Source organism: Pleurodeles waltl, chromosome 2_1 (assembly GCF_031143425.1).
Source record: "Pleurodeles waltl isolate 20211129_DDA chromosome 2_1, aPleWal1.hap1.20221129, whole genome shotgun sequence".
NCBI classification, from domain to species: Eukaryota; Metazoa; Chordata; class Amphibia; order Caudata; family Salamandridae; genus Pleurodeles; species Pleurodeles waltl.
Window position 1 is genome coordinate 689,844,116 of NC_090438.1, and position 17,688 is coordinate 689,861,803.

Consider the following 17,688-nt stretch of genomic DNA (forward strand, 5'->3'; position numbering starts at 1 on the left):
TAGGATTTAGATTTTGTCGGATGGGATATCCGTCACCATTGTGAAGGATATTCTCTCTGCCAAAATCTAAATAAGGCCCTATATCCTTAAATCCAATGGTAGATATGCAGCAGACAAAGAGAGTGACCCTTTCACCTCAAAATCCATGTTAAGGGTGACCAGGAGATGGCCAAAGCACTGGGAGGAGCCTGCCGGTCAGGATCAGGAATTCAGAGTCTCTGGGGCACTTCTATCCTGTTGAAAAAAAAGTTTAAAAAAGACAAAAACAACTTAAACGTTCCATTGGAGTAGAATATCCACTTGAGAGCATATTTTCGAGTAGATGTAGCTGCTTCTCATGTAGAGAATCTGCTCAAGGTGCAGCCGTGGTTGCTTGCAGTCATCAGCAGCACGATAAAGGCACCGGAAGCCGCACTAACGGGTGCAAAATCTCACACCCACTCCCAAGCAGCCTGAAAGTACTGTAGCGCCAAGTTTCTGAATTTCGCCAACTCCGCAACCAGAATAATTTTTTCCGTCCACCCCTTATTCCTTTATCTCCACCTCTGGAGAATTGTTTTTAATAACTGGTTTGATCCCTTCCAGTGCTTTTCTTGGACGTTTATATTACTTAATTCTAGGGAAAATGGCATCAGGTTTTATTTTAATTTTAAATGGTGCTGAACGTTCTATCGGTCCTAGCTTTTTATTAGAGAAATCCCACACTTCTTTGACAATGGCCCTCATTACAACCCTGATGGTCGGTGTTAAAGCGGCGGTAATACTGCCAACAGGCCGGCGGTAACAAAAATTTAATCACAACCACGGCGGAAACCGTCAACACATACAGCCACTTTAATACTCCAATCGCCACGGTGTTAGCAACAAACACCGCAGTGGTAACCGCCAACAGCCTGGCGGAAGACAATGTACCGCCAACCCCATTACAACCCGCCCATCATCCAGCTTTTCCGAGGTGGTACCAACTCCATCAAAAGCACAGTGGAAACAGTACTTTGAAGGGAAACCGCTCACCTCTCGACCCTCAAGGAAGAACCAGGACGCCATGGAGGAACCAGGACACCCGAACTACAGGTGTTACCCATGCTGGTGTATTTTCTCATCTACCAGCAGTACCAATGGCGGTGGGGACGACAACCGTGAGTACTGCACCTAGTACACAGGGTAGGGGGGAGGAAAAAGAGAGTGTCAAACACACGCAACATGCAACACGCAACACCCCCACCCTCATCCAAAACACCATACACACAAACACATACCACATTACATATACACCCCGTAACCCTCTGGAATAACGCAAGGACAAAAGGAATGGAGTCAAATGAGTGTAATATTTGAAATTTAGAGAAAAACTTTCATAAATAAATAAACAGTATGTACAATATATACACTATATACGAAATGAGGCACAATGTCCACACAAACATAGTCTGTGGCCCACTGGGCTATAACACATAGAACAAGCCCACGCTTGACTCCTTCCTCAAAACGGAGAGAACACTGCAGGGGCATCAGGTCGAAAAAACACAGGCACCTCAGGGGGAAGAGGAATGGGGGACACCTCATCCGGAAGATGGTACTACGCCAATGCTCCTGGATGGGGCTCCATGCCCATATTTTTGCCCTGGGGGTGCAAAGCCACAGTCTCTCAAGTCTCTCAAGTGGGTGGTTTGCCCACTGTTTGGTTCTTGGGAGTGCAAAGCCACAGTCTCTCAAGTCTCGCAAGTGGGTGGTTTGCCCACTGTTTGGTCCTGGGGAGTGCAAAGCCACAGTCTCTCAAGTCTCCCAAGTGGGTGGTTTGCCCACAGTTTGGTCCTGGGGAGTGCAAAGCCACAGTCTCTCAAGTGGGTGACATGTACCACTGGTTCTGGAGGGGGCTTTGTGCCCAGTGTGCTTCATCCTGCCAAGGATAGGGTGAGAGGATGCCTTTCTCCACTGGTTCTGGAGGGGGCTTGGTGCCCAGTGTGCTTCATCCTGCCAAGGATAGGATGAGTGGATGCCTTTCTCCACTGGTTCAAGAGGGGGCTTGGTGACCAGTGATGCTGCACATGGGGGGTGCCAGGTCACAGTCCCTCACCTGGGTGTCAGAGCCACGAGATTTGCAGAGGCCAGGATGCATGATAGTCCATGGAGGGAGGGTTACAGTCCATCCGCCGGTGGCTACAGCTGCACAGTGTTGGTAGTGCCAGTGCTGGTGCTGCCAGTATTGGGGGGAGGCTCCAGCCCTTCTCCTGCAGCCTCGTACGTCTGCCCACTGAGGCTGCTGCTGCTGACAGTAGTGGTGCAGGTGGCGGTGCTTGCGGCGGTGCAGATGGTGGGGCTGGCTGCGGTGCAGGTGCCGGTGCTGCCAGTGGTGGGGGGAGGCTCCAGCCCTTCTCCTGCAGCCTCGGATGGCTGCCCACTGGGCCTGCTGCTGCTGACAGTTGCAGTGCAGGTGGCGGTGACTGCAGCGGTGCAGGTGGCAGTGCTGGCTGTGGTGCAGGTGCCGGTGCTGGTGGTTGTGCGGGTAGCCACCAGGCCTTCTGCGGCAGACTTGGATGACTGACGTGGCTTGGCTGGTGTTTTGTGCCCCTTCCTGCCCTTGGCAGATGGTGGTGTCGCCTTAGGTCTGGCAGCTGGAGTCTTTGAGGTGGCCTTGATTGGTGGTTGTGGCTCCTTCCCCTTGCTGGATGCTGTCCCCTTCCTCACCTTACCAGGTGGCGGAATGTTCTTGCCCTTGGCAGTGGTTGGTGGCACACTGGCTGGGCTGACGGGTGCCCCCTTTGAGCCTTTGACAGCTACAGACACCACAGTGAACGTGGATTTGGTGGCTGAGGTGCTGGTCTGGGTTTTGGCCACACTGACCCGAGGTGAAGGACAGGGGGGAGGGGTAGGGAAGAGGTCAATGTTTGCTTGGAAGAGCTTCTTAGGGACAGTGGGACAGGAAGAGGGTGAAAGTTTGGGAGTGGAGGAAGAGGGAAAGGTTGTAGGAGGTGTCAGTCTGGAGTGTTTGGGTGCAGGTGCACGAGCTAGATGCTGTTGTGAGGTGGATGGCTGTTGGGTGGGTGTGTGCTTTTGTTAGTGTACTTTGGGAGGAGGGGACACAGACACAGTGGGAGAGGACACAGGGGACGTGTGCATGGATGTGGGGGTGGTGACTGCCAGTCAGGGGTGTACAGTGATGGGCGTGCTGGTGATGGAGGTAGTGGATGGGGATGTAGTGCATGCAGGTGTGAGTGGAGATGCTACTGGGAGGGAGGTGGACGAGGAGGAGGAGGGGGGGTACACAGTGGAGGCAATGGATGTTGGTGTGTGTGCATGGAGATGGTACTTGTATGAGTGCCTGTGAGATAAAGTGTGGTGCTTGTGTTTGCCTGAGTCACTTCTGTGTGTTGATTTGGGTGAATGCTCGTCTGAAGGTGTGCTTGGGATAGGCTGGGGTTGAAGGGATTGGGACTGGGTAGAGGAAGTTAGAGGGGGGAGGTTGGATACAGGGACAATGGCTGCCATGACTGTGGAGGCCATAGCCTGAAATGCTCTCTGTTGGGCCACCACGCCGGAGTGAATGCACTCCAAGTATGCATTTGTTTGTTGCAAATGCCTCTCAACACCCTGGATGGCATTCAGTATGGTTGACTGCCCAACAGTGAGGGATCACAGGAGGTCAATAGCCTCCTCACTGAAGGTAGCAGGGCTGACTGGCGCTGGGCCTGAGGTGCCTGGGGCGAAGGAGATGCCCACCCTCCTGGGTGAGCGGGCACGGGAAACACGCTGAGGGGCTGCTGAGAGGGCGGTGCTGGTAGGGTGGTGGAGGCTGTACCCATTGTTGGGGTGGGCAGAGGGGTGTCTGCCACCATCAGGGAGCTTCCATCGGAGGAGGATTTGCTGTCTCCTCCTGTCTCCGTTGTGGTGCTCCCTTTGTCCTCCGTCCCACAGGTGCCCTCACCTTCGGTGGATTCGGCCTCCAGGTCCTTGTAAGATGCAGCTCCCTCCGTCGCCAGCGCCTCTGCTCCTCCGCCAGATGATGCTAATGCACACAAGAACAGGGTGACAAAACAAAAAGGGGGGGAGAGACAGAGGATACACTTGGTCAATGCCAGCAACAACACTGCTGTACACAAAACACGGGGAGCAGCCCTATGCACTAGGCCATGCACTACCAGTTACAAAGATAGTCACCAGCCCATGCAGTACCTAGCATAAGACCATCAGCTGCACACCTGAAACAAACAGGGCCCTGACCAGTAGGAGATGCCCACTAACACCACTGGGGTTGGAGTGCTTCAGACCCTGCCCAAAAAGGGACCTATCCTGCCATGTTTTTCCTGGCCTAGGGGCACCTAAAGTCCACATCCCCACCCAGGTAATACCTTAACGCACGCAAAGTCATGATTCTGAATTTGTATTCACCCCTTGTGGCTGCTGTGATGCCCTCAAGCGCCCATCCAACTCTGGATAGGCCACCGCCAGGATGGGGACCATCAGGGGGGTCAGGGTACGATGGGCACCCCTTCCTTGTTGGGAGGTTAGCCCCAGCTGGGCCTCTGCCGTCTTCCTTGCCCAGCGGCGCAGGTCCTCCCACTGTTTGCAGCAGTGCGGCAGTGGGTGCTCCACCTGTCAAAGACCCCCAGGGTCCGCACCTCCATGGCGATGGCACGCCAAATACCCTTTTTCAGATGGGCGCTGACCTGCAGGAAAAAAACAGCAGAAAAGGGATTAGTCATACCGTCTGGACTGTCATACACGTGGACCACCATATCCCTCCCATCCCCTTCCGCACATACATTGACCACCATACATGCAGTACTCTGCCCAGGACACCTCAGCCCCCCCATACATGTAGCTTACACACACAGCACTCCATACATTCATGGCTCACTCATCATGCTCACAGTGTACTCACCTGTTTGTCTGGGGGACCATAGAGTAAAGTGTACTTTGGTAGGACCCCATCCACCAGTCTCTAACTCCTCTGAAGTGAAGGCAGGGGCTCTTTCCCCAGACACATGAGCCATTGTCACTTCCAGACACTTCCCGCCATTTCAGGGGGGCACAGGCCATGGCACATAACTGCTCCTGCTGTGTTTACTGCAGCCCACTACAGGTCATACCAATGTGTATATATAGCTGTACATATGAATTGCAATGCTTACAGATTGTTCAACTAATACATATTTCAATCAATTGACTCCAGACTTGTATTTGCTCCAAGGGTGTTTATTTAAGTGCTAATAGGTTGAGGAGATGTGCAATGTGCTTGGGTGATGGTGTAGGAATGTCCAGTTAAAGTCCAGTCTCTTTGTATCACAGGTGCATTGCCCAATGGGGCATAGGAAGGGGAGCAATGGCAGTTCAAGGTGGACAGGGTAACAGAGTGGGACACAAGGGTGACAATCAGGAGAGTCTTATTTCCTGGCGGGGGTCTTGGCAATGTTCTCTGGCTTCTGCCTGGATCGCAGGGAATGTTTGTGGGGTGGTTCTCCTTCTATAGGTGGTGGGGTGCTGGTGGCCTGTTGTTCCAGTGGTGGGGTCTCCTGTCCACTATCACTGGCGGAGGCGGAGGGCTGTTCTTCGGTGTGGCTAGTGTCAGGAGCCTCATGGTGTTGGCCATGTCATCCAGCACCCCTGCAATGGTGACCATGATGGTGTGGATCTACTTCAGGTCCTCCGTGATCCCCAGGTACCGTCCCTCCTGCAGCCGCTGGGTGTCCTGCAACTTGGTCAGTATCTGTCCCAAGGTCTCCTGGGAATGTTGGTATGCTCCCAAGATCCCTGCAAGTGCCTCGTGGAGAGTGGGTTTCCTGGGCATGTCCTCCCCCTGTCACATAGCAGTCCTCCCAGCTTCCCTGTTGTCCTGTGCCTCTGTCCCCTGAACTGTGTGCCCACTGCCACTGACCCCAGGTCCCTGATTGTCTTGGGTTTGTGGGGTGGCCTGGGGTCCCTGTAGTGGTGGACACACTGCTGATTGACGTGTCCTGGGGACAGTTGTATGGGCCCACTGGGTGTGTTTCCTGAAGGGGAAGGGTCTGTGTAGTATGGGACTGTGCCTGGGTACCAGCTGTCCAGAGGTCCCTGATGGGCCAGGTTTGTCATTGTGATCCAGACGTGCAGAGCTGATGTCATCACTGTGGGCCTCCTCTGGGGGGGACTGGATATTGGTGGCACCTCCTCCCCGGTGACATTGAGTGTGGGTCCTGTGGGAATGTAAATGCAGTATTATTGTATCTGTGTGTGCTACCTTGTGCATGGGTGTGTTTCCCTGAATGGTTGTGATAGCCCTGTCAGCTTTGGCTTGTGTGTGTGGTGATTTTGTAGGCTAGATGATTCTCTCTAATGGGCATGCTTTAGTGATGGGTGTCCCTGCAGGTCTGTGATGGGTGTCCATACATAGGTGTTGCATGCAGGGCTTGGTATTGGGGTGGGTGGGTTGTGATAGTCGGGTATTTGTGAGTTGGTGGAGTGATGGGGGTGAGGGTAGGGGTAGGAGTTTGTGATGGCATGCAGGTAGGGTGGGGGATATAGTAGTAAAAATTTGGCTTACCAGAGTACAGTCCTCCTGCTACTCCTGCGAGGCCCTCAGGATGCATTATTGCCAAGACTTGCTCTTCCCATGTTGTTAGTTGTGGGAGAGGAGGTGGGGGTCCACCGCCAGTCCTCTGTACAGCTACCTGGTGTCTTGCATCCACGGAATGCACCTTCCCCAGTAGGTCATTCCACCTCTTCCCGATGTCATCCCTTGTTCTGGGGTGCTGTCCCACGGCATTGCCCCTGTCCACGATTCTCCACGCTGGCTCCATCTTCCTAGCAATAGACGTCTGCTGCGCCTGTGATCCGAATAGCTGTGGCTCTACCCGGATGATTTCCTCCACCATGACCCTTAGCTCCTCCTCTGAAAACCTGGGGTGTCTTTGGGGTGGCATGGATGTGGAGTGAGTGGTATGTGTGGGGTGTGTGCTATGAGGTGCATGGATGGTGTATGGGTTATGGTGTTTTGTGGTTCAGATTGAGTGGGCACTCCTGGCTTGTCACTCTCTGTTAGCTATCTTTTTTTCGTTGAAAGGGTTATGGTTAATGTAGGGGTGTGTTTTATAGTGGTGTGGGTGTGTGGGTGTAGTGGGTGTATGCGTGTCAGGTGTGTGTAGTTTGAATTGTCCAATGTGGGGGAGTTTTGTAAGTGTGTGTGTGTATTATGAGCGCAGCGGTGTGTACCGCCAATGGTTTACTGCGGTTGAAAGACCGCTGCAGTGATTAGTGGGTCCTGATAGTGTGGGCGTATTCCTGTTGGCGTAACGGTGTGGGTTTTGGTACCGCCAGTTTATCACTGACTTTTGGTCTGGCGGACTTGTGTGGGTGTCTGTATAGTGGCGGATTTCTCTGTGTGGGTCATAATACCCGTAGCGGTATACCGTCGCTGTCACGGTATGTTGGCAGCCGTCAGCACGGTGGTAAGCAGCATTTACCGCCAATGTTGTAATGAGGGCCAATACGTCTTAAATCAACAGGTAATCTCTTAATAAAGCTGGAAACAATTGAAATGTTGAATCTTGTGATTTATTTTGAACATTGAATCCTCATCATGCATTACAGTCCAACAGCATCCGATGTCTAGTAAATCACACAATTCATTTTGTAAAGCACGTCTGTTCCCAGCAAACTCACAGGACTTGAACCAAACAAAATGAACTTATGTTTGTTCTCCATTTGTCCTATTTCAATGGGGGCATCTGCTGTAACCTGATTAAAATTCTGTTTATCACTGCTTCCTACAACTTGGACTTCTGTGGCCAAGAGGGGTGGATTTGGAACTTCGACAGAATGAATGGTAGAATGGGCAGCTAATGTATCAATTAAAAATTAAACAGAGTTGCCATTCACTTCACTAGCAATGTATAGGCCACTTTGGTCTACCTCTAGGACTATTCTAAGTTTGCAATCCTCCTCCCTTCTCAGGCACAGTCATTGTGAATTCACAAGGGCTAAAGGCACTGTCCCTCAAAACTGTTTCTCATCATGTATTTTCTGCATAGACCTCAATTGGGTTGGGATTGTGCACAATGTACTTTTATCCACCTGAAGAACAAATTCATTCTGGATTCCATCTCAATTTTGTCCACATTCTTGCTCCCAGGGCTCAACCTTAGCACAGATATGAAAAGCATTGTTCTTCTACATATATTACATTGATTACGGGATTGTTAATCATCCCCTTTCTATCTACTTGCATTTGCATTTGCCCATTCTCACACCTTGCATCTGAGTCATTCAATTCAGTCCAGCATATCCAGACTGAACATATTCCATGTCTGAACACATCAGCTAATTTCAGGCATTCCTCTCTAATTTCTTTGCTTGAACAACCATCAGCTTCTCGTTGATCATCTTATGTTTAACATTAAACCAATTACTACTGTATCTAGTCAGTTTCAAGATCTCATCAATAGTCATTTGTCTTCTAACATATTTCACTTTATTGTATATGACTTCTTCATTCTGGACACAAAATCATGATGAAAACAGAAACAAAAGCCACTGACACCATCTTTCTTGGGATCATCAACTCCATTTTGCCTTTTTAAAACTCTACTTGAGCCTCTTATAATAAGCATACATTGACTATTCCAGCTGCTTTGAAGTTCTCAAGATCTTTTCTCAATTAATATCCTTTTCTGGCATCTTCATTTTCAAATGTTCCATCAACTGCCTGTATTGAGTAACTACTGACTCGACTCAGTTAGGAGCAACTCTAGCTGGTTCTTTAGTTGGCCAAGCAAAAGCAACCTTACTTTTGGACTACAGAATCAGTAGGCACTTCAATCTCAAATTCTCAAATAATGAATTCAAGTCAGTCCACAGCATGTGTGAAATTGTTGCCAGCCTCTGAACCTTCTTGTACCGCCTCTCTGGCTCTTCTGTTTTGGGAAATTTATAATAAAGACCGAAACATCAGCCCTTGTCTAAGCCACATGTACTAAATTTCCCCATAGACTCCTCTCAATAGAACTTCCAAAAAAGTTTCTGATCTCATGTCTGACTCGCTAGCTGATCCCTTCACCTTGCTCTCTTTCCTTTAATTTCTTTGTACTTATTCATCCCCTTCCATCTTTCCCTGTAGCCTTCAAATAACTCCTGTCCCTTGTTTTTTCAATTAAATCTTTAATGTAAGTTCTTAAAATCATCAAACTCAATTCCTTCATTTCATTTTGAGTCAAGTCCATTTTCTAGTTCTTTCCAAAATTTTTCATTTTTGTAATGTCAGCTTCATATTCGTCTGCTAATTGCTTTAATTTAACATGTGCTTCATTTGCACATATAGCTGCTTATTTAATCAAATACCTTGTTTAATCAACAGTGTATGTCAATAGTCTATTTAAATCAATTGTAAGTTTTAATATTTCTCCAAATTCAAGTTTCAAAAGGCCAACATTAATAATCCTCTCTTTTCAAATCCCTTTAACCACAAGTGTAGTAAGAGGTGGATCAATTTGTGTTTAAGAAACAACTAGGGTCTCTCTACTAGTTCTCAGGAATGGAGTCACTGCAATTTCAGATAGGACACTCACAGTGTATTAACAATCAAAGCTGTAGGGGCACTCTTGATTGGTACAACCGCACTATCGCCAGAGGCAACTATGGGCCTGATTCCAACTTTGGAGGACGGTGTTAAACCGTCCCAAAAGTGGCGGATATACCACCTACCGTATTACGAGTTCCATAGGATATAATGGACTCGTAATACGGTAGGTGGTATATCCGCCACTTTTGGGACGGTTTAACACCATCCTCCAAAGTTGGAATCAGGCCCTATATCTGGTTTACCGCACAAGTTCCTTTTGTTCATTGGTAAATGGAGGAGGTCTGGAATTCAAAAGATCCTTAAGAAAAGTATCTTCCTCTTCTGTGTCATGGTTCTGTTCCTTTCCCTCCTTTTTTTCTTTTTGTCATCAGTTTATTTAATTATTGAAGGAAAAACTCTTAAATATTCCTTGATGTCCTCCTTCAAATATTTCTCTTATTTACCTTGCTTATTCTCTAACCACTGTCTAAACAAACCTTTTATTTGTTTTGCCATTTTCTTTCATTTCTTCTCTATAGCTACTCAATCCCATTTGCTTAATGTTTCAAATGGTGTAAGTATAGGCAACAGGTTTTTCTCACTCATTAATTGTCCAGGAATCTAGATTTTTAATGTTAAAGGTACCATCTAAAGTGAACTGTAAATCTCTATCAAAAGCAGCATTGTCATGTCATTCAGAAATCCAAACACACAAATAGAACCAATGCTCATCATCATTTCCTAAGTAGGAGTTCGTGGCAGGTAATTGCTGATCCTTATCAGAAGGTACAACAAAAACTGTAGTCTTTTTTCAAATACTGCACCCATTATATTTGCTCAAATCAATAGCAAAATCACACATAACAAACTATTGATCAATAACCAATCTCTGTCAGCAACCAAACAATGACACTGCAGCTTTGTTGTGATGTCTCATCAATCCCAATGCAACTCCCTGGCTAACTGACCAATCACAGCAAATAAAGAAAAAAAATAATAAATTTTTCACTTAATTTTACACAAAATAAGTCTTGTCTGCTCACCTTAACTAGGAAGAAAATTAGTAAATTAAGGTCAGGCAAATTTCACAATCTATAGACACAAACAAAAACAGCACCCTTAGTGCTATCGTTTTAACCACAATTCAAACTAGATAGACTCCCATTCGATGATAACTCACCCTGGCTAATGTGTCTACTCAAGTGCACTTAGGAGCAAACCTTCCTCAACCCAAGTTAAGCACACAACCTTGAAAGGGAAATCTTGTTAATTCATAAATCCCTATCTTTGTGCCATCGGCGCCTCACACTACACACTGCCTTATAGAAACAAGTTAACAAAAATATCCTAACCTCTTACCTGCTAGGCCTTTCCCCCACCCAGTGCTGAGCCCTTTATTGGCTATTTGGGGTGGTTTGCGCTTAGGCCTTCATAACTTTTTGTCCACATAAGCTATCCACGCCAAATTTGCATCCTTTTTTCCCAACATCCTAGGGATTCTAATGGTACCCAGAGTTTGTGGATTCCCCTGGAGGAGACCAAGAAATTTCCAAAACACAGTGAATTTTTTTCTTTTTTTCTTTTTTTAAATGGGAAAAAATTGCTGCCAAAGAAGGCTTGTGTTTTTTTTCCCTGAAAATGGCATCAACAAAGGGGTTCTGGTGCTAAAATCACCATCTTCCCACCTTTCAGGAACGGGCAGACTTGAATCCGAAAACCACATTTTTCAACACAAATTTGGCATTTTACTGGGACATACCCCATTTTTACTATTTTTGGTGCTTTCAGCCTCCTTCCAGTTAGTGACAGGAATGAGTGTGAAACCAATGCTGGATCCCGGACAGCTAAACATTTCTGAAAAGTAGACAAAATTCGGAATTCAGCAAGGGGTCATTTGTGTAGATCCTACAAGGTTTTCCTACAGAAAATAACAGCTGAAATAAAAAAATATTGAAATTGAGCTGAAAACAACAGCCATTTTTCTTTATGTTTTACTCTGTAACTTTTTCCTGCGATGTCAGAGTTTTGAAAGCAATATACCGTTACGTCTGCTGGAATCTTCTGGTTGTGGGGATATATAGGGCTTGTAGGTTCATCAAGAACCCTAGGTACCCAGAGCCAATAAATGAGCTGCACCCTGCATTTGGTTTTCATTCTATACTGGGTATACAGCAATTAATTTGCTGAAATATGAAGAGTGAAAAATAGGTATCAAGAAAACCTTTGCATTTTCAAAATGGGCACAAGATAAGGTTTTGAGGAACAGTGGTTATTTGCACATCTCTGAATTCCGGGGTGCCCATACTAGCATGTGAATTGCAGGGCATTTCTCAAATAGATGTCTTTTTTACACACTCTCTTATATTTGGAAGGAAAAAATGTAGAGAAAGATAAGGGGCAATAACACTTGTTTTGCTATTCTATGTTCCCCCAAGTCTCCCGATAAAAATGATACCTCACTTTTGTGGGTAGGCCTAGCGCCAGCGACAGGAAATGCCCCAAAACACAACGTGGACACATCCCATTTTTTGACAAAAAACAGAGCTGTTTTTTGCAAAGTGCCTACCTGTAGATTTTGGCCTATAGCTCAGCCGGCACCTAGGGAAACCTACCAAACCTGTGCAGTTTTGAAAACTAGAGGCCTGGTAGAATCCAGGATGGGGTGACTTGTGGGGCTCTGACCAGGTTCTGTTACCCAAAATCCTTTGCAAACCTCAAAATGTGGCTAAAAAAACACATTTTCCTCACATTTCAGTGACAGAAACTTCTGGAATCTGAGAGGAGCCACAAATTTCCTTCCACCCAGCGTTCCCCTAAGTCTCCCGATAAAAATGATACCTCACTTGTGTGGGTAGGCCTAGCGCCCGCGACAGGAAATGCCCCAAAACACAACGTGGACACATCCCATTTTTTGACAGAAAACAGAGGTGTTTTTTGCAAAGTGCCTACCTGTAGATTTTGGCCTCTAGCTCAGCCGGCACCTAGGGAAACCTACCAAACCTGTGCATTTTTGAAAACTAGAGACCTAGGGGAACCCAAGATGGGGTGACTTTTGGGGCTCTGACCAGGTTCTGTTACCCAGAATCCTTTGCAAACCTCAAAATGTGGCTAAAAAAACACATTTTCCTCACATTTCGGTGACAGAAAGTTCTGCAATCTGAGGGGAGCCACAAATTTCCTTCCACCCAGCGTTCCCCCAAGTCTCCCGATAAAAATGATACCTCACTTGTGTGGGTAGGCCTAGCGCCCGTGACAGGAAATGCCCCAAAACACAACGTGGACACATCACATTTTTTCATAGAAAACAGTGCCTACCTGTGGATTTTGGCCTCTAGCTCAGCCAGCACCTGGGGAAACCTAGCAAACCAGCGCATTTGTGAAAACTAGGAACCCGGGGGAATCCAAGATGGGGTGACTTGTGGGGCTCTGACCAGGTTCTGTTACCCAGAATCCTTTGCAAACATCAAGATTTGGCCAAAAAAACACTTTTTCCTCTCATTTCGGTGACAGAAAATTCTGGAATCTGAGAGGAGCCACAAATTTCCTTCCACCCAGCATTCCCCCAAGTCTCCCGATAAAAATGGTACCTCACTTGTGTGGGTAGGCCTGGTGCCCGCGACAGGAATAGATCACACAACGGTCAATATTGGTCCTTACATGAGGCAGCTGTTGACCCTGGGGTGATCCATTCCTGACGCAGGCACTAGGTGTAGGCACTCAGGTGGGGTAGTGTTTTTATCAGGACAGGTGAGGAATCACTGGGTGGTAGGAATATTGTGGATCCCAGCATATTCCTGTAGTTTGTGTGACAGAAATGCGAGAAAAATAGAGTTTTTATTCAACATTTCAGCTTTGCAGGGTATTCTGGGTAAGAAAACTTTGGGGAATCCACACAAGTCACACCTCAGTGGACTCCCCCGAATGTCTAGTTTCCAGAAATGTTTGGTTTTAGTGTGTTTCTCTATGTGGCCGCCGAACCCAGGACCAAATACACAGGTGCCTGCCTTACAAAACCAGTTTGTTTTACGATAGATAATTTTGATGTCTCCACAATACGATTTGGGCGGTGGAATTTGGGGCTGAACTAAATTGGGGAGCTCCCAAGAGAGCACTCTCTCTCGCTCTCTGATTGCCGCCGCATTCACCTGCTCTCTGGGGTGGGCTAACCCACTAATACTCAGTTGCACAGACTGCTTGCGAAGGGACAGCAGGACTGTCCTCATCACCTCTCACATAATGTACTGGAAGAGGAGTTATCGAATGGGACTCCTCCGACTGAAAAATCACTCCCAGAGTCTGCGCCATTGTCCTATCCCTCAGATGCTGTCTCAGTATCTGATGTCTCAGTCTCTGATCCTATGTCAGAGCTGTCCTCTATAACCCCAGTGACGGCAGCAGTCATCCATCAAGATGCCATCTCTGCTATTGGCTTAACTGTTGCTCTAAAACACTAGCCTACGTAGACTGTCACAAAATCGATGGTGTGTGTAAGATATGTGCAACAGTAGAGGCCACCTTACCTGCGCTTCTTCCCTCAATCAACACGTTCTTTCAAGACACTCAAAAAACACCTTGTCACATACCATTTGTCACAGTCTTTTAGCACCTCCTGCGCCCAGTCCAACAATCATTATTGGTGCTCCCACTCCCTCTTCCTCGGATTCCCTCATTACCACCCAGCAAAAGTGCCCTTCATCTCTCCATAGCCGCCCTCCACCCCGCACATACATTTCATTTGTATTATAGCGCAGGTAATGGCTGACTTTACTAATGTACTCAGCTATTTACATAAAATACAGATTTGCTCTTTGCAGAAGGCATATAAACCTTCTGCGCTTCTTTATGGCACTAAAACTGCCACTAGACAAGTCTGACCCTTTTGTAGCAGACACATAATCACAATACTTACTTGACTTTTTTATTGCTGCCTAAAAGCTACAGTTGAAAAGCGTCAGTTGAAGTATGTGCATTGCTTTGAAGACGCAAGCTGCAACTGCATGACAACTGGTGGCAAATCTATATATATATATATATATATATATATATATATATATATATATATATATATATATATATATATGAAAGAAAAGATGCCCTGATCTGCGTGTTACGGCGCACTTAATTCTCCGGTGGTGCTGGTTTGAGGCAGGACAACCATATTTTCAAAAAACAAGATTCTCTTTCTGTTTTAGCAAGAAAATACCTTAACTTTTAATACATTAGTGAGATCATAAACAAACAAACAGTGATCTCACTAATGTATTAAAAGTTAAGGTATTTTTGGCACAACGACAGAGTGCGGTTTTCTCTTGCTAAAACAGAAAGAGAATCTTGTTTTTTGAATATATATATATATATATATGTATATATATATATATATCACTTTTATATGTGGGTCTGGTTTTCCTGGGGGCCGATCGCAGCCCCCAGGGAAACCACACACGTATTGACAAAAGTGATATATATATATATATATATATATATATATATATATATATATATATATATATACACATGTATATATATATATATATATATAGATCTATCTCTATATATATCTATCTACATAGATATAGCTATAGATAGATCTATATATATATATATATACATATATCTATAGATCTATCTATAGATATACCTACATAGATATATCTATATAGATCTATATATCTATATAGATCTATATATTTTTTTTTAGTTGTTGTATGGTTTCTTTGGGGTCCAAAATGGACCCCAGGGAAACCGTATAACAACTAAAAATAAATATTGCCCCCACAGGGGGTCGCCCTGCCCACAGGCTACCCCCTGTCCATTTATTTTCTTTTTGTTTGCTGCGATCGGGGGCCAGGAAACACTTTCAGAAGGCCTCATAAGAAAGGGGAGACTCTCCCCTTTCTTACGAGGCCTTCTGAAACTGTTTCCTGGCCCCCGATCGCAGCACAGCTGCGATCGGGGGCCAGGAAACACTTTCAGAAGGCCTCATAAGAAAGGGGAGACTCTCCCCTTTGTTACGAGGCCTTCCCGAACGTGGGGAAGGACTTTTTCCCCATCGGAGCAGGAAGCGGCCGCAAGGGTGCTTCCTGCTCCGATGGAGAAATCAACATTGTTACGTCAGCGCACCTCGCGGCGCGCTGACGTCACAAAGGGGCGGGTGGGGGACAGGGGGAGACACGGAAGAGCTTCCGTGTCTCCCTGGAACCAAAAATAAATAAATAATAATCCTCAGTGCGAAATACATACACATACACAATACATACACATACACATATATATATACATCTCTTTATACATATATAAAAAATATGATAATATATATAAACATATATACATATATATTTGTATTCTTCACCAAATGGCAAGAAGTCACACATGGCACTCACAGGAATCCTTTAGTTTCTTCTTTATTCAACTCGATCTTTGCTTACGAATAAAGAAGAAACTAAAGGATTCCTGTGAGTGCCATGTGTGACTTCTTGTCATTTGGTGAAGAATTATTTACAGGGCTGGCCCGTCCCTGACCTGACATGGGCACCGACTTAATGGAGCACGCCGAGAAGGGGCCATTTGGAGAAAAATATATGTTTGTATGTATATGTATATGTAATAATGAATTGACATAATTGCAAGTTTGCAAGTGAAAGAAAATTCATATGGAGTGTAGAAGCATGTTTATTAATGTGTTTTATATATATATATATATATATATATATATATATATATATATATATATCCTCAATACTTTCGGCAGTCAGCTGTGTATATATATATATATATATTTATTTATATATACACACACACATATATTAACTGAAAAAAGCAAAGGTTACAGTGATGTGATCGTTAGGTTCTGAATTTCCTCGCACAAAACCATAAAAATTCAGCAGTTATAGTTATGGTCGCTAAGGGACTGCTCTATGTGTCCTATAGGGTCAGGATACCTGTATGTTGACCCCTTATGTTTTTTGCACTCTTTGTTTCCCACCCTCGAGCCAATGCAACAAACAAAATGGTGGCCACAACCTTTCTGTTAGGTTGTGGCCAGCTAATCAGGGCCCTGCTTTTCCCCTAGATCCCCTTGATCTGGACGGTGATCCGTTGGTCCGTATCCACGGAGGATCCGGGTCCCTATATATCTATGCTTTTTAAACTATAATATCTCAGAAACTACTGGACAGATTTACAACCAAAGTGTACTTTTTGGACCAAGAGCTAGCTGTCTGCCAAATTTGGTGAATCTCCATTCTGTGGTTCAGGCTGTAGTTTTGTTCAAAAATTTGAAAAATCCAATTGGTGTAGAATGGGGAAAAAGTGATTTGAGACTCCCCCTTTTTCTCTGCCCTCGCTTGATGGATCACCATAAAAGTTTCAAGACACCAGCTGAACTGACCAAAGTATACGTTTTGAAATTTCGTGAAGAGTCATCAAACGGATCCAACGTTATTGGCAAGACAAAATCATCTCTGTCTATGGGAAAAAGGTCCTAACTATTCACCAGTAGGTAGATATAGTTGGGAAAACATTTTTTGTTTTGCCATAACTTTGGCAATGTTTGATGAATCCTGTCAAAAGTTTCAAAACGAATTTGCCACTCACTTCACCTGATGTCTGGAAAAGTTTGGGGTGATTTGTCAAGGGGGGGCAAGAAAAAGGTGGGGTCCCGAAACGCTTTCCCCCATGCAGTTTTCATAGGAACTTTTAGACATGACTACAGCATGAACTGCTGGATGGAATTACACCAAATTTGGCAGAAACATAGCTTTTGGTCTAGAAAGCGTGCTTTTTGTTATTTGTTGTAAATCTGTTCTGCGGTTTTTGAGATATTAAAGAAAATAAATGTGTATATCTGTGGGAGCCTAAGCACAGATCTCATGGCGAGATGTGATTGGCTGCCAGCACTGCAACCAGGAAGTCCTGGCAGACATTTTTGGACCATTGTACATGAAAGCACCCTATTGAAATTCATTCCAGTTAACGTCATGTTTTGAGGGTCACGAAAAGGTTTTAGTTACAAGATAAATCATTTGTTGATGGTACCATACTAATTTTAGGAATTGTTGTGTGTTCTAAGCTGATTTTACACTGTGAAAAAGCCTCCCATTGGGAATTTATTGAATCCTGTTTGAGAGAAAACAGTTTTCTCACGCTTTTCCCATAGA